This window comes from Daucus carota, chromosome 4 (assembly GCF_001625215.2).
Source record: "Daucus carota subsp. sativus chromosome 4, DH1 v3.0, whole genome shotgun sequence".
Classification (NCBI taxonomy): Eukaryota; Viridiplantae; Streptophyta; class Magnoliopsida; order Apiales; family Apiaceae; genus Daucus; species Daucus carota.
The window spans coordinates 29,644,529-29,661,337 of record NC_030384.2 but is presented as its reverse complement, the minus strand read 5'-3'; positions in this window follow the sequence as shown (position 1 = coordinate 29,661,337).

Sequence of the window (16,809 nt, the reverse complement as noted above, 5' to 3'; positions counted from 1 at the left end):
TGAGTCCTATTGCTTTAGGTAGTCTACTTTTAGTATGAAGTCCAATAAAAATCTCTATTTTTTGTTCTTTTAATAATAAATTTGAGGGGAAAAAGAGGGAAAATGAGGGAAAAGATAAAGAAAGAAGGAGGGGATGATTTTTTAGTCATTAATATTAAATAGGTAATGATTAGAGATTAACTGAAAATAGGTAATAGTTAGGAAATTTAGAAATGTGCTAGTGATTTAGGTAATCACTAGGATACTGTTAGAGTGCTATTTTTTGATACATTACCTAAATGTGAGTTTAGGAGTTCATTTAGGTAAACTATTGAACTTGCTCCAACCCCACTACTTTTCTCCATTATACTTACTTTATATATTTTCTTGGCCTTTGTGTCCAGCCCAAATGTAAACATTTAGATGGGATGGAGGGAATAATTGTTATGATGAAACTATTACTTTGTGAGTAGCAATTGGGAGATAAGAATTTATAACTTAGTTATTTAGTATTTAAGGTGCTACTTTTTTATATAATATTTTTATATTATTACGATTATGATCATGCAAATGTTGACTTCCTTTTGATATGAGATTGGGTGAGGTAACATTTTGACTTATAGAATACCTTAATGTTACAACATATGAATTAGTTAAATAGTAGTTTTATGTCATTTCTTCTTTCACTTCTATTCAATTTTTTTTAAATGCCTAAAGAAATATAATGATGCTGAGATAATTTGAAAATATTGTTTTTGTACAACTTAGATATACTTATATTTCTTATGAACATAACTTTAAGATATATCATGTATAACACAACTGAATGCGAAATAAGATCTAAGTATGCATTGATATTTTTCTTCAAACTGTCAAAAGCCTTATTTTATATAAATAAAATTGTTAAATAATAATCATTTTCTCCCTTTCTTTTATTCCAACAATATTGAAAGTACTACTTAGTTCTCTTTAAATATATTTGGAATTCATATATATATAAACAATTAATCTCAATTTAATAACACTATTAAACATTTGGCAAAAAAGTTAGTTCGTAACATATTATTCGTTTCGTTTTCTTCTTTAGATAAAATACTAACTTCAAGTTTTAGTAAAAACATAAATTAATTACTTTTTTCAAATCTTAAAATATTTGTTTAAAATTCAATATAGTTATTATTTTATAATGGAAGAAGTATCAAGAAAAGTGTGAATTAATTATATGATATAGTGAACTATAAATAAAATTTATTTATTTTGAAAAAATTAATTAATATTTAAAAAGTTTTAAATATTTCTTGAAAATCTAACCGCACAGATGTTGAAATATACATAATTTAATGATGTGACAAAAATATCACAAAATAAAAATGTTTTTGATGTGAAATTTTTACAGTTAAACTAGTGAAACAACTACTACTTTACATGTCTGATCCTGATCGAATTAATATTTTATTTTTTTATAAAATATTTCTTGACGATCTCACCATATACATGTATGATCTACTTATTTTAATGATGATACAATAATATCAAAAAATAAAAGATATATTTGAGGTGAAATTTTAATAGTTAGCTAGTGAAACTACTATTACTCAAACAAGGTTGGTCATGAATGATGTTATATTTTCTTGATAAATAATTTATTGACAATTTAACCGTAAGATCTAGTTATTTTAATGATATTCGAAATATCAAAACTGAAAAAAAAAATCCATCATCCATATTTTTAAACATTAAAAATTAATCGTATATATTATGTTTAACGAGTCGAGTTCGAACTCGAGTCGAACACTAATAAAACTAGACTTGACTTGAGTTTTTAAACAATTAATTATTTTTGTTCAAACTCGAGTACAATAACAAACTAAACCGAATCTAAACCGAATCGAATCGAGTTTTAAACGAGTGAAGTCGAGCTTGCCTGCGAAACAGCTCGACTCGTTTCCGGCTTTGTTCACCTGCGATAACAGGTTAAGGTATGTCCCACGAGTATCTGTTCCTTTTTGGGATCAGCCAAAGTTAAACACAGTTGTCTGATGACACTGTGCTCATTTAATATTAACTAATTGAGGAACCGCGCGTTGCGGTGGTATATGAAAATTATATTAATAATTCAAAATTAATATTCGTAGAATAAAATAAATTTGCAGCGACTTATAAAAATGATATTAATGATTCAAAATTAATATTTGTAGAATAAAATAAATTTTATATTATAAATATCTCGATGCAATACCAATATTAATATTTAAAATTGTAAAATTGGACTATAATTCATGAGTGAAAAAAATGATAATAAATTTCTACATGTAATTAACGATTTAAAGCAAGGCGAATCTTAATTTTAATTGTGTTTTTTTTAAAAAAAGTAATCATGTTCTTTACTAACATTGTCATTAACTTTTCCAAATACTATTTCTTAGACATATACACCACTTTCTGCATATAAAAAGCATACGGCTCTTTAACAGAACTGATTGATGACATCTAGCCGTATACATCGATCGCCCAATAAAAGTAAGCTTACAAACAACAACAAATTATGAACAAAACAAATATTATGAAAGAATAACCAACAAACAGGTATCGAGAGAGTGTGTAAGTTGTGTTAAAATGATCCAAAACCCTACAACCTATAAGGGTATTTATAGATGTAGAGAGACTTGTCCATAATTAAATAATTTGAAACAAAATCAGATTAAAAAAAAACTTGCAAGCTACTATATTCCATAAATAATCTGAAACAGATTCAGATTAATACTTGCAAGCTTCAAGCTATTATATTCCATAAATAATCTGAAACAGAATCAGATTAATTTATGCCAAGATATATACAATAACAATTAATCTGAAACAAAAAAAGGTAGTTTTTATTTTTGATATCTTTCATCCAAAAATTCCAAAAAATTAGAAAAATAGAACGGAGCTATCTGAGAGGAGCCACCTACACGCCCCTCGCTTCTCTTTTATATAAGTATATTGATGATTGGTGTAAATGAACACTTTTTGTATGTGTTCTTGAAGTATAGAGTTAATTACACTTTATAACCCCTAGATTTGCTCCAAACGCAATTTAGTACCTGAACTTTAACACGTGACAATATGCACCCTAAACTTAACATTCACGTGCACGTTGTAACCCCTAGTCACAATTCCGTCCAGATCTGCCGTTAACTTTAACTGTTTGAGAGGTAACAGTCTGTATATTAGTTTCTAACAGCTATTTTACCCCCTGTGACCCTCAAATTTTATGTATTGGGTCTGTTTGGGTTTCAGAAGCGACTTCTGCTTCTGGCTTCTGTTTTTTTTTAATCTGTTTGTGTAAAGAAGTAGAAGCACTTTTAAGAAGCTGAGTATGCTAGCTTCTCTCTCACAGCTTCTGCTTTTTTTTCAAACACTTTATTAACTTATTTACTTCTCACTTCTACTCCACTTCTTCAATTTAAGTAAGAAATCACTTCTTTTAAGCTAACCCAAACGACCTAATTATATTTTGAAATTATTTCTGAACACACACAATGATGTAAAAAAATTAAAATAATTTTTAAAATATGTACTTATTTTAAAATTTTAAATTAAGTTACATCGTTTATTTAAAAATAAATAAATTTTCAGATTTTAAATCTAGATACATATTTTTAAAATTATCTTTAATTTTTTTACATCATTGTGTGTGTTCAGAAATAATTTCAAAATATAATATATAATTTTTGAGGGGTCACAAGGGTTAAAGTAGTTGTTAGAAACTGATATACACACAGTTACCTCTCAAACAGTTGAAATTAACGGTAGATTTGGACGGAATAGTGACTAGGGGTTACAACTTGCACGCGAATGTTAAGTTTAGGGTGCATATTGCCACGTTTTAAAATTCAGATACTAAACTGCGTTTGGAGCAAATCTAGAGATTACAAAGTGTAATTAACTCTGAAATTTATGATTTATTGTAAAATTACTGCTCAAATCTTTTGATTAATTTTAAAAGTATTTTTATAATTTGTCGACTATCTCTTATCTGATAAAGTTTCTCACTAAATCGGTAATATTTTCAATAAATACTGGATCGACAGATCAATCTATTTGTTCCGACTTATAATTTTGTTAAGTTTTTCCTAATAAAACAAATTCGGGTGGTCAACTACAAATAATATAAGAATTATAAAGCTTAATTATTCAGCCGGCTGCAGCTGTCCCAAACAAAATAATTGATAAACACACAACTTGGATATATTATACATAACAAATATGTAGTCAATCTTGGCATGCATGCACAATTTTACGCGAACGATACACGTTTAACATCTCATATCGAGAAATATTAAAATTCCGCTCAGGCGTCAAACGACATCTTATCACGTTGTTGACTTCGAAAACAAGTCACTGCTTTGATGATTTTCCACAGCCTGTTCTCCCTTCTTTGGCCCGGTGTCACCGCGTCTTGATCATCACGACAACCACGACCGTTACTGTTGGACGGAAAGAATGTCGATGGAGCGTTACGGCTTTGTCGAATTTTGATGTCGTTCATTGTCTGACTTCTTTGAATTTTAGGAGGTAAGCCGAACAAGACGAGTAGCAATTTCGATTTAGCGGGAGAAGCCGAAACTTTGGGCTGATCCTCGACAAATTTAGAAGTACGAGTGACCGAACTGTAACTTTTTGATTTTGTGATAATTGGTTGGTTCGCTTTCGAGGAGGCTGTCATGCGTGTGCTGTTGCTTCTAATTTTGTGCCGCGGATGAGGAAGAATCCCTGGGACCGCATTCCTGGTTCTGGGATTCGGGGGTTTTGAATTCGTCGAATTTTTTGGTCGAAAAACGAGATCATCTAATTCGGCATGGTCAGTCTGAGGAGGCGGAAACGGAATGACAGGCTTGCTAATTGTAATCTTAGGCGATGTAGTGTTCGTATCACCAATATTCCATTCTTCACTAAAAAACTCGAATAAATTTTCCTGATTCTCGTCCTGCGGCGGAGGCGAAAATTTCACCGGTGACGAAGAAATTTCGTGCGATTCGATTTTGTTCGGCCCAAATTTTCCATCATGATGAGAAGCTTGGTTGGTTTTGGAGCTGACTTGGAGATCACACAGAGAAAGAATGTCTTCATCACCTTCATAGTCATGATCCTCCCCAATATAATCTCTTGATTTCGCATGCATTTTGAGTGTTTGATTTCAAGACTTGTAATAATTTGTTGTTGTTTGGAGAATATTTAAGCAGTATTTATATTAGTTATACTAAGGGGTACTGAGCTGTCTGTGTGTGGTCATGTTGAACATCTTATAATTAATCATTTTTTGCTTACTAAATTATGGTTAAATTTGGAATCGTGGAAGTTGTTGATGGGCATCTTTGTTTATTGTTTCTAGATGATTAATTAATAATTATAATTACAGATTTTTGTATCCGATATCAACAGTTTAATCTGTCTGTATCTGGCAGTGAACCCTACCGCGCGGGCTGTTGTAGACTTGTATAGTCTTTTTCTAATGAAAAAACTATCTTAACCGGCCAGTGCGATGCTCTTCTTTTGTACTTCTATAATTTAATAAAGTATGTTATAATTACGGCTTAAAATATAATAAAATAATATGAAATTTTTTAAAAAAAATCCAAGTTGCAGAAAATATTTTCAAAAATACGATGCTAACCTCATTTGGAACACTAATAACAACCGTAAATCAGCTATGTTGCAACTTCGAACATATTTTTGAAATTAAATTTGAAAATATGAAAAATTTTGCAAATTTTTCTAAATTATAGAATGATTAACTTATTTTATATATTCAAAACTAATAATATATTTATTTAAGTTTTTTTAATGTTAAGGGGATTAGAAATTTTTTAATAAATTTTAAATATTAATATATAGAATCATTTATATTAAATTTAAAATTTTTGATATATTAGATTTGAATATAAGATCATAATAATTAAAGAACGAAATAATCAATCAAGTAATACAAATTTATATATTTAACTTTTAATAATATAATATAAATATGTTAGGCAAATGAAAACGAATATAAGAGTTTTATAAGATATATGAGCCACAATTAGATGGGACATGTGATCTGGATTATACAATTTACATCGCATTATATAGTGTAAGGCACGTTTAAGAAGTTGTTTGCAATTTCTTATTAGCATGTAATATTTATTTTACAAATATCTTTGTGATAATTTTTCCTACATTAATAATCTTTTGTTGTGTACCTTTTAAATATTTCTCATGAAATGCTTATATACTCTGTATACGAGGGCTGTAATCGCTATAAGGACTATCCGTTGTCCCGACTTACATCCGGCTCGAAAATATGATACATGTCTCATATCCGTTTTGAAAACAAATCTCATCAATTTTCTTACGCTTTTCCACTACTTTATATATTTATTCGATCCTAATATAAAGAATTGGGTGGGGTGACGGATATCTCATGACATGTATATTTATGGCTGCAAATGAATAAAGTTGAACCAATTTTTGTTTGAGCCTCGTTCAAACTTTTCATGAAACAAATTGAATTTTTTTTTAACTCAAAGAAAAGTGATGTTCACGATTGGCTAGCATGTAAAGTCTATATTTGTTACTATTATGTTATGTCTCATTCCCTCTTTCATGTAAAATTTATAATGATGATGGCATGAAAGTTCATTTTAAAATATTTGAATAATTTATAATACTTTAAATTTTGAAATATATACATATTATAACTGAATCGATCTCGAACTAAAAAATTCAAGATCAAGCCAAAAATGCAAAAAGTTTCGGGTTCGTTAAAGACCCGAACAAAATGTTCGTGTTAAGATGGTACTTTTAATAAACCAACATATTCGAGCCACTTCAATGTGCCGAACTCGAATTTTGTTCATGAACGACTTATACAATTGAGCCCAGTCAAACAATCGAATCTGAATTGTATTCACGAATGACTCTGTATAATTAGACTGTATATTCATATTATGAGCGTGTTTGCCCGGACTTATATGCCTAGATTTTAAATCAATTTCAATTTTAAATGAAAAATGTTTGCTTGTGTAATATGTTAAAAGTCGGCTTAAATTAGAAATCAATAAGCCAAAAACTGATTTAAAATCATAAGTTAATAGTGTACTTTTTGATAAACTAATTTTATTTTTATGATTTTTTAAATAAAAAACAATTTCAACACTAAAATAAATAATCTATTAGATTTTTTTTACTTTTTTGACTGAATAAACTATTTTATTTATTTATTACTTCAATAACTCATAAACCTTCTATAATATAATTACTCAAAAAAAACAATTTAACCAAGCACTTATTACATTACATCACTATAAGTCATAATTCATACCTACCAAACCGGCTCATATATATATCACACTCAAACTTTACTTGGTCTTTTAAGTTGACGTATTTTATTTAAAATAAATTTCTCAATCATCAAGTATTCATCAAATAACATATAGACGACACGGATGTGTAGTTTATTGTAGTTTAGAGCTGTATGTAACGACTTTTTGATGTAATTTTATAAATTATAAATTAAAATTTTGACCAAAAGGTATTATGATATTTCTGACGGTCATTTTAATCTTTTTTTTTTAGAAGAACGCCTTTTCCGAAGACTATCTTTGGCGAAATCTATAGTCAAAATTCTAAAATTCATTGAAAGTTTCAGTTTTGTTATTTTTGTTGGAAGATAAATGAGAGACCTACTTCATGGCAATTATAGTATTAGACTTAATATTTTACAGACTTTGTTGTCAGAAATCTAATTTATTTATTATTAAATAAATTTATTGAGAAATGCATATGCATGCATGTTAGGCTCTTCATGATTAATATAATCCTCCCCAAAAGCAGCTTTTAACATTTCTGTTTGATCAAACACGTCTCTAAATTGAATATTTCGTCGTTGATTACTCGAACACTAACAACAGTTTTCGTGATAATACTACACAATATAACTCTCGAGAAACCTAACTACAATCAGATCATACTTGACTTCCATTACACTCTTTAAGTGTTAGATTTTGCACACCTTGCACGGACATAAGATAAGACCATTTGGCTCTTTAAAAATTCTGCGTAAATGCTAAAAATTCATCCACTCCGGCAAAATACTCATTTGTATGACCAGAATCAATCGGATTGGATTTTCAACCAATCTAACTATGATCCATAGAAACTAAACAATGTAAAAACTAACATATAAATCTAACATAAAATTTACACCAATATTGAATTATAAATATCCAAAAATCATGTTTACATTTATTCTATTTTAATGAATGCATATGAAAATTTAAATATATTACACATACCTACACTTTCACACAAGTATTGAATCATATATGCACACAAAATAAGTTTAATTAAACATATAACATTAATAAGTTATTTATCCAGAATTTTAAATATTCAAATCGATGAAAAAAGAAGATATAAATTTAAGATCGATGTTGGCACTGATGCATCACTCAATATACATTTTAATGGAGTAAAGAATTAATGTGACTTAGAATCTGAAGAAAAAAAATGAAGAGGATGACAAGAAAATGTGTGCACATTAAAGCTCTACTGTCAAGAAGATCTCCCACTCTTTGTTCTGTACTAAGCATGAATATTCATTGGGTTCCTCCACCGCACGGTATGGTCAAAGTGAACTGCCATGGAGTAACTCTTCAAGAAATTGCTGCTAATGGAAACACTTCTGGGTTGGGTGTCAACCTTCGTCGCACAAACGAGAACATGATAAGTTGTGTGGCTGGATCCATGAGGAAGCTCTCTCCACTGGGGAACCAACTGTGGGCTGTTTTCAGTGGTATGAGGCGAGCATTCCTGGGAGATTCGCGTCGGGTTATCATTGAAACTGATAACCTGGAGGCATTTGGGGCGATCAAGCTTCCGAATGCAAATGCTACGGTTGAAATCTCTAGCATCGTCCAGCAGATCTTGCTCCTCAAGAACAATCCGACATGGAACTGCTCAATCAGATTTGTCTACAGTCGCAGGAACAAAGTGGCCCAATGGCGGCGGGTTTGGCTGCGGATTACCTCACAGCTGCAGGTTTCCAGCTGGCCCCCATGGTGCCTGGTGTACAAGAGCCAGAAATCCAGGATGTTGCGTTTGAGGATGATCTGGATGTCGAGGACGGTGCAGTGATCATGCAGGTGTAGCCCCTGTGGCTCTGCAATTTTGTTTTGACGGCGTAGTAAGTAGCTTGTATTTTGCTGTCTAGTATGCTAGGCTCTGTTTGTTTAGTCCTTTAGTCTTAAGCTTTGATATAAGCTAAAGATATGGTGGCCGAGGGCCTGTATTTCTTTTGTCTCCCTGCCATGGGAGTTTATCTTATATCAATGAAGTGCTTTTCAAAAAAAAAAAAGCAGGTATAGATTAACTTCACGGATATCCCATCGAAAGTATCCATTTTTTAAAATATCTATTTCAAATAATTACTATAGGTTTACATTACTTCTTCCAACATGTGTTACTTGTAATAATTTGTATTCCGTAAGAAGTATTGTTAGTTTCTCTAACCAAAAAATGTTTTTTTTTAATTCTTAAATAAAGAAAAATCGATTTATTTTCAGACATCGTAGGAACTGGCATCAGAAATTCTGCATTAAATCTGATGTCATGTCTTTTATAAGGTGTATAGTTATTTTTCTTAAATAAAATATGATATTTTTTCACTTTTTAATTCTCAAAAAACAGGAAAATATCGAAAACCTCTAACCGAAGTTCAATTTTGTTGTCATATGGTCTATTTAGCGGGAAAAAATTTAGCCGCCAAATTATATATATAAAATAATCATCTTCCGACGACATGTTAAAAATCTATCAAATGTTAACTCACTCATCTGTCAAATGTTAATCCTCTTCAGATGTTAAAGACTAAACAGAGCTCCATCAGAAGTTGGTTGTCAGAAAAACCTGTATTTAGTATGAGTAGTGCTAGGTGCACAAAATTGTATACATATAATTTGTACATAATAACATGACAGCTGATGTGGGATTTTAATTGAGGTTGTTGATTTAAATACGAGGTTCATTCTAATTAAAACCCACCACATAATTGTGTACAAAATTTTGGATACAATTATGTATATCAAGCATTTTCTGGTATTAACTTACCCCATTATAACAAGACTATCTTTTATGGTTCTTGGTCCCACATGCTAGGACTCCGTAACTAACACGCATCTTTTTGCGTTGTTGGATGAATATCTAACGGTTAGAATTACAATAATTTTTAATATGTTTAACGGTCACTGAACGAATATGTTCAGCACTTTTTAACCGCTGAATGGATAAAATACTCATTTCAATTGTCAAGCAATGCAAAAAAAAAAAAAGAGGAGGAAGTAAAGACTCTCTAATTCATGAAGTAGTAAAATGCACTAAGCAATTTCATTTCATCTCTAATTCTTTTACTCTCTATTAATTAGCAACTCTCTGATATCATTAAAATTAATATTACAGCAAAAAATCATTTAACAAATATAGACCTGACAAGACTCTGGCAGCAAAATAATACTCCATCCATCCCGCCAGATTGTTTGCGTACACTGTTTGCATGTATCTTGAGGCTCTTGTAAATATAGTTTTACAACTTTTTTCTAATTTTTTTTACTTTTTTTGAATAAAAATTTAAACGTCAAACTTTTTTTCGGGAATTTTTTTCTAAAAAAACATATATTGTATAAATATATTTTGTAGAAGTCTCAAAATACGTGCCAAAAAATAATGTAAAGAACCTGGTGGGACGGAGGGAGTAAGGATGGAAATCTCAGTAATGTTCTACCAAAGCTAAAATTTAATTATGATATAAACTCCCTGAGAACAAAATTATGATATAAACATAATTTTTTTTTTTGATATATAGGAATTAATTCATTAATCAAAAGGCATACGGCATCTACAAATATAATCGAAATTGGACAGACGCTGAATTATATCGCTGTTGAATCTTCTTTCTTGGAGAGGCAACTAAGCGATTTGAAGATGATTTGAATATATGTACTCGTTTCACCTGATTGGTTTTCACCCGATTGGCTTTCACCTGACTGTTCTGAACAATCGACCATGGATGCGATTCCATAATAACCTTCAAACCTGAATCAAACTCATGAAAATCATGCCGATCTATAACCTCGGTCATGGAGAACATCAAAACACACCACAACAAAAACCGACTCTCACAAGAAAGAGAGACTAACAAAACCCAAATAAATTGGGAACTTATTAAAAAGAAAACAAGATTTCAAACAAGAAATGGAAATGGAAATTGAGGTTTTTCACTGGTGAAAACCGATGGAAGCCTCTTCGAAAATCTTTAATAGAGGCTAGGGTTTTGTTGATCCAACGGGGGTCTAAACCCTCATTTAGATCTGTTTCTACACAAGGCGGAGGCCGAACTCTAAAAATGCCCCCCCTCTGCTTTGTTCCCTTTCTTCCTTATTTATAGTCGCTAGGCAGCTTAGGCTGTGCTTTCCACGTGCTTCTTTCCTGGGCTTGTCACCTTGGGCCTTTTCCTGGTCTGAGGGTTTGTGGGCTTTGTGTCTTTTGGGCCTGTGGCCCAACATTTGCCCCCCCGAAATAATGTGGCGGATCTTTAGATGTGCGAGCCCATTTTTACTTTCTTTTCCTGTTGCACATACAGATGTAATTTTCCTGTGCCGTCTTTTTTCTTTTCTCTCTCTTTTCTTTTTTTTTTTATTGTTTTGAATTTTGAAAGATGGGGTTTTTGTTTGAGTGTTAGGGAGCCGTGTCCTTTCCTCGGGAAGGCGAGTCTTTTTTCGTGATCCGTCTTGTCATTAGTCTCCATCTTTTCCCTTTCCCTATTAAAGATTATAGCCTCTCTTCTCCTTCTTCTTTTAAGCTGTGCCTCTCGGGACTCTAGGTATTTCTCTCTTCTTTTTTCCTCCTTCTTTCTTTTCCCTTTGTTGTTGTTTCGTAGTTGTAGTCTTCCGTGTGTCGTCTTGTTTTCTCCTTTTTCTTTTGTTTGTAGCATGGTATTGTGATGTCTCGGCGGAAGTTTGTTGTTGCTCTGTCTTCCTCTTCCGAAACTCTCAGTGATAGGACAGATGGTCTTGAACATTCTGGTGGGTCGTCTGGCGGCGGTCTTGAGTTGTTGGAAAAGATTGATCTTTTGGATGTTAGTGATGACGTGGGGATTGAGGATGATGGCCCCTCTGGTGGTTACGCCCTTAGTGCTATAGAGTTGTTCTCTTCACGACCTTGTCTGAATAGGGTGAGTAGCGTCGTTCCGGGTTCCCCTGAGGCTGATCAACTGCGGAAGTGTGTCGATTTTGGGGATACTTACATCTGTCACTTCCCTTCCCCTGAGGATCGCATCTGGGTTTCGCCGCGGCCGGGCTGGCAGGCTGTACCCTCTATCTTCTTCACTTTTGGTTTGCGCATCCCCATGCATCCCTTTCTCCCTCTTTTGTTTGAGGCGCTTGGGTGTGGGTTTGCTCAATTGTCGCCAAACAGTTTTGCCCAAGTGATGGGCCTGATTGCCCGTTGCCGAGATTATAAGGTTATGCCCTCTTTGGAGCTTTTATTCGCTATCTTTCGGGTTAAAAGCATTGGGGGCCAGGTGTATCTAGACAAGAAGTCTGGGCGTTCTCGTTTGGTTAGGGTTCCATTGTCTAATTCTGGTTGGCAAGACAAATGGGCGTATTTAGAGGGCGGAGAATTTGCGAAGATGAAGCCTTGGTCCTTGGTTCCTCGAGATCACATGATGGCTCTGAGTGATATGCCTCACTCCTTTTCTTCCTCCTTTTTGTCTGAGTTTCATGGGGCTACTGAATTGTATACTGTTAATAATTTTGCTAATGCTACTTTCTTGTCTGAACGTTGTTGTAAGATTTATTTTCTTTAAACTTGTTGTCCTCTTTCTTGTTGTTGTTCTGGTTTAACAGATTTTTGACTCTTTGATTTTTTCTTTATTTGTCGCAGTGGCTGGAAAGCGATTAACTGCTTTGTTGCGACGTCATCCAACCATGCCTAGTGAAGCTGTTATGGCTATGTTAGCCCAAAAGGGGGCTTCTTCTTTGGTTGTTCGTTCATCTGGTGGTGCTGTAGAAACTGGAGCGGAAGAGACTTCTCGAGTCATTGAATTGGACGTGGATGTTGTTGGTGAAGGACCGAGTGAGGGTAAGGGGGCGACTGGGGTTGTGACTCGTGACAAGGCGAGAAAGCGTCTTCGAAAGGATGGAGCCCCTCCTCGTCCTCATCATAACAAGAAGGCTAAGGGCGCGACGACCTCTTCTGGTGGTGGCTCTCTCAAGACAGCCCTGGATCGTGCTGCCGATGTCGAGAGTCTGTTGGGGATAAGCTCTTCCTCAAAGAAGGAATTTTTGAAAGATTTCAAGGGACATTTGGACAAGGTATTCTTATTTTTCCTTTGCAAGTTTGTTTGATGATTGTGTCGTCTGAGTTGTGTTTACGCTGATAATTTTGTATTTGCAGCTTCTTCAAGGTTTTAATAGGGTTCTTACGCTGGTGGAGCATGGTGAGGATAGTGTAGAGGTGACGCAGCTTCGCAAAGAGGTGGCAGATGCCAAGAAATCTGTTGAAGAAGTTACTACTCGGGCTTATTCTCTAGAGAAAGAGAAGTCTGATCTGGGGAAGATGATGACCTCCTTGAAGGAGCGAAATGGTGTTCTTGCTACTGACAAGAAAGCCCTTTCGGCTCTTGTTCTGTCCTATCAAAAGATAGAAGCTGGTTTGAATGCTTCCCTTGCGAAGGCTCGTAAGGACCATGTTGACGAGGTTGGTCGCATTGAAACCGATTTGGAGTCTGTTCGTGAGGAGCTGCGTCTGAGTCGTGAAGAAAATTTGAAGTCTTTTGAGGAGGGTTACCAGGCCTGCTGGGATCGTGCCAATAGGAATGGGTATGCCATGAATGACCATTCCTTTGGTGCGTATTGTGAGGATCTTGCCCGCGAGAGAGATGGGGCTGCTTCCTCCAACCGTGCTGTGGAGAAGGATGCTTAAGTCCTTTTGATTTCTGATTTTATCTTTGCCTGGGGAATGCCCTATAGGCCTATGTTGCTTTTACTGTTTATCTGCTTTGATCTTAACTTTCTCCTTAAGTTTGTTGGTTGCTCCGAGACTTGATTTATTTTGCTGCTACTTTGTTAAACTTTGTGTTTGCTGGCCCTTCTGAGGCGAATTGATTATCTTTTTGCTGCATATTTGTGTAGAATGTCTGGCTGATTTTTTTGCTCTCTTTTGGGCGTATGTACTACTTCGATGTCTGTGGGTTTTGACTTTGGTCCTTCTGTATTTTGTTGTTGAGTCAAGTCCGGTGCTCTTTGTTGTTCTTTGTTTCGCAGTCCTTACTGCTTTTTGTTTTTAGCTTGTGTACTTAATTGCGGCATGCTTTGTCGTAGGTCCTTGTTGTTTGAAGTTGTTGTGTTGTTGTGCTTTGCTTCTTTGGACTTGTAGTTGTGTCTATGCATCTATTGTACATAAAAAATTTAAATAAACAACTTAAATGAATTGTGGTTCGTAAATCCATGAATTTTGATGGATTAAAGATGAAAGTCTTATATGAAGGAAGGATGTGTACCCAAAATATGCATGATGTTTTTAAATCAAGATTAATCAGATGTTTTTGTAATGATTTCGACAAAATAAAGCTAATTTTTATAGATCCTTGAGAATTTTAATACAAAAGGTGCATATAGATGCGCGCAGTTGGATCATAAGAAGTAATTTTTTAGACAGAAACGATGTTCCTACGAACTTAGGTAATGACAAAGATATAGCAGCGCCTTTTCCTATTGATAGTAGCGCTTGAGGTGAATAGCGTTCCAAGTGTTGAGGACCGGAGAACCGTCCGGATAGGCGAGGCGATAGGTCCCTGGACGGACTATCTGAGTAACTTTGTAGGGACCTTCCCATGGGCTGGACAATTTGCTTTGTTTGGTTGGTATTGACACGGATGATTCTCTGAGGACCCAGTCATTGACCTGGAAGTGCCTTGTCTTGACCTTTGAATTGTAGTAGCTGGCTACTTTTTGTTGATACTGGGTATTTCGAAGTTGTGCTTGGTCCCTGACCTCTTCCATGAGATCATTGTTTAATTTAAGCCCTTCTTCAGATGTTTCGATTGAGAAGTTTTCAATCCTTGGAGATCCCATGCTTATTTCAACTGGGAGGACCGCCTCCGTGCCGTAAGCCATTCTGAAGGGTGTTTCACCAGTTGGGCCCCTTGGAGTGGTCCTATGGCTCCAGAGAACATTGGGCAGTTCGTCGACCCAATTTGTTTTTGTGTCCAAGAGCCGTTTCTTGATCCCCTGTAAAATTGCCTTGTTTGTGATCTCCACCTGCCCATTGGCCTGTGGGTAGGCGACTGATGCTTTAAGGTGGTTGACTTTGAGTTGCTCTAATGCCTCTTCGAACACTTTTCCTGTGAATTGAGACCCATTGTCTGTGACTACGATCCTTGGGACTCCGAATCTGAAGACAATGTACTCCATAAAAAACTGTACCACTTCCACTTCTCTGATTCGTGCTAAAGCCTTGGCCTCCACCCACTTTGTGCTATAGTCTATGGCCACGATTATGAATTGTTTCTGACCTGTGCATTTGGGTAATGGGCCTACTAGGTCCATTCCCCACATGAAGAATGGGCATGGTGCTTGGACTGGAGTGAACTGGACCGCGGGCCTATGGTTCATTGATCCATATAACTGGCATGGTCCGCACTTCTTGGAGAACTCTTCGCAATCTTTTCTCATAGTTGGCCAGAAGACTCCGTGTCTTATCAACTTCAAGGCCATGTTCTTTCCGGCTGTGTGTTCTCCGCAAATGCCTGAGTGAATTTCTATCGTGGCGACTTCTGCCTCCTTTGGTCCAACGCATTTCAAAAGTGGTTCTGCCAGGGCCCTTCGGTACAACTGATCATTGTTGATACAATAATTTCTTGCCTTGAAGGCTATTTTATGTTCTTCGTTCTTGTTTTCACATATGAGTTCTCCTTTGATGAATTGCATGATGGGACGGCGCCAGTCATCCTCTTCTTGCTCTATGCAAAAAATTTCTACTTCTGTTATAGAAGCCTGTTCCAGTTCTCTGAAATAGACCGGGTCTGTGATTCTTTCGTTGGATGTTGAGATGAGTTTGGATAGGGCATCGGCCCATTGGTTCGATGAACGGTCGATGCTCCTAATGGTCCATGAGACAAATGTTTTCAGCAGATCGTTGGTTTTCCGGAGATAGGCCTTCATTCTTTCATTGGCAGCTTTGTATTGTCCTATGATCTGATTGACCACCAACTGGGAGTCGCTGAAAATTTCGATGACCTTGACTTCCAGATGTTGTGCAAGTTTGAGACCAGCGATTAGTGCCTCATATTCTGATTCATTGTTTGTTGCCGAAAATTTGAAGCGAATGGCCTGTTGGACCTTGAACCCCTCGGGGCTTGTAAGAATGACTCCTGCTCCGCTTGTGGAGGATGTGGATGATCCATCCGTGAATAGAATTCAAGTTTTATCATTGAATGCTTGAGCTTGGGGGTTGGTTTGGCTGGTTGCAAAGTTGCATTCTGCCATGAAATCTGAAAGGGCTTGTGATTTGACGGTGTTTCGTGGCAGATATTCTAGGTTGAACTGACTCAGCTCAATGGTCCATGAGGCCAATCGCCCTGACATGTCTGGTTTATGGAGGATTCTCCTTAGTGGCTGATTAGTCATTACTGAGATTTGTCGCCCTTGAAAATATTGCCTTAGCTTACGACTTGCCACGATTAGAGCGAAGATAAGCTTTTCGATTTGAGTGTATCGAGTCTCAGCATCCTTAAGCATATGGCTGATGTAATAG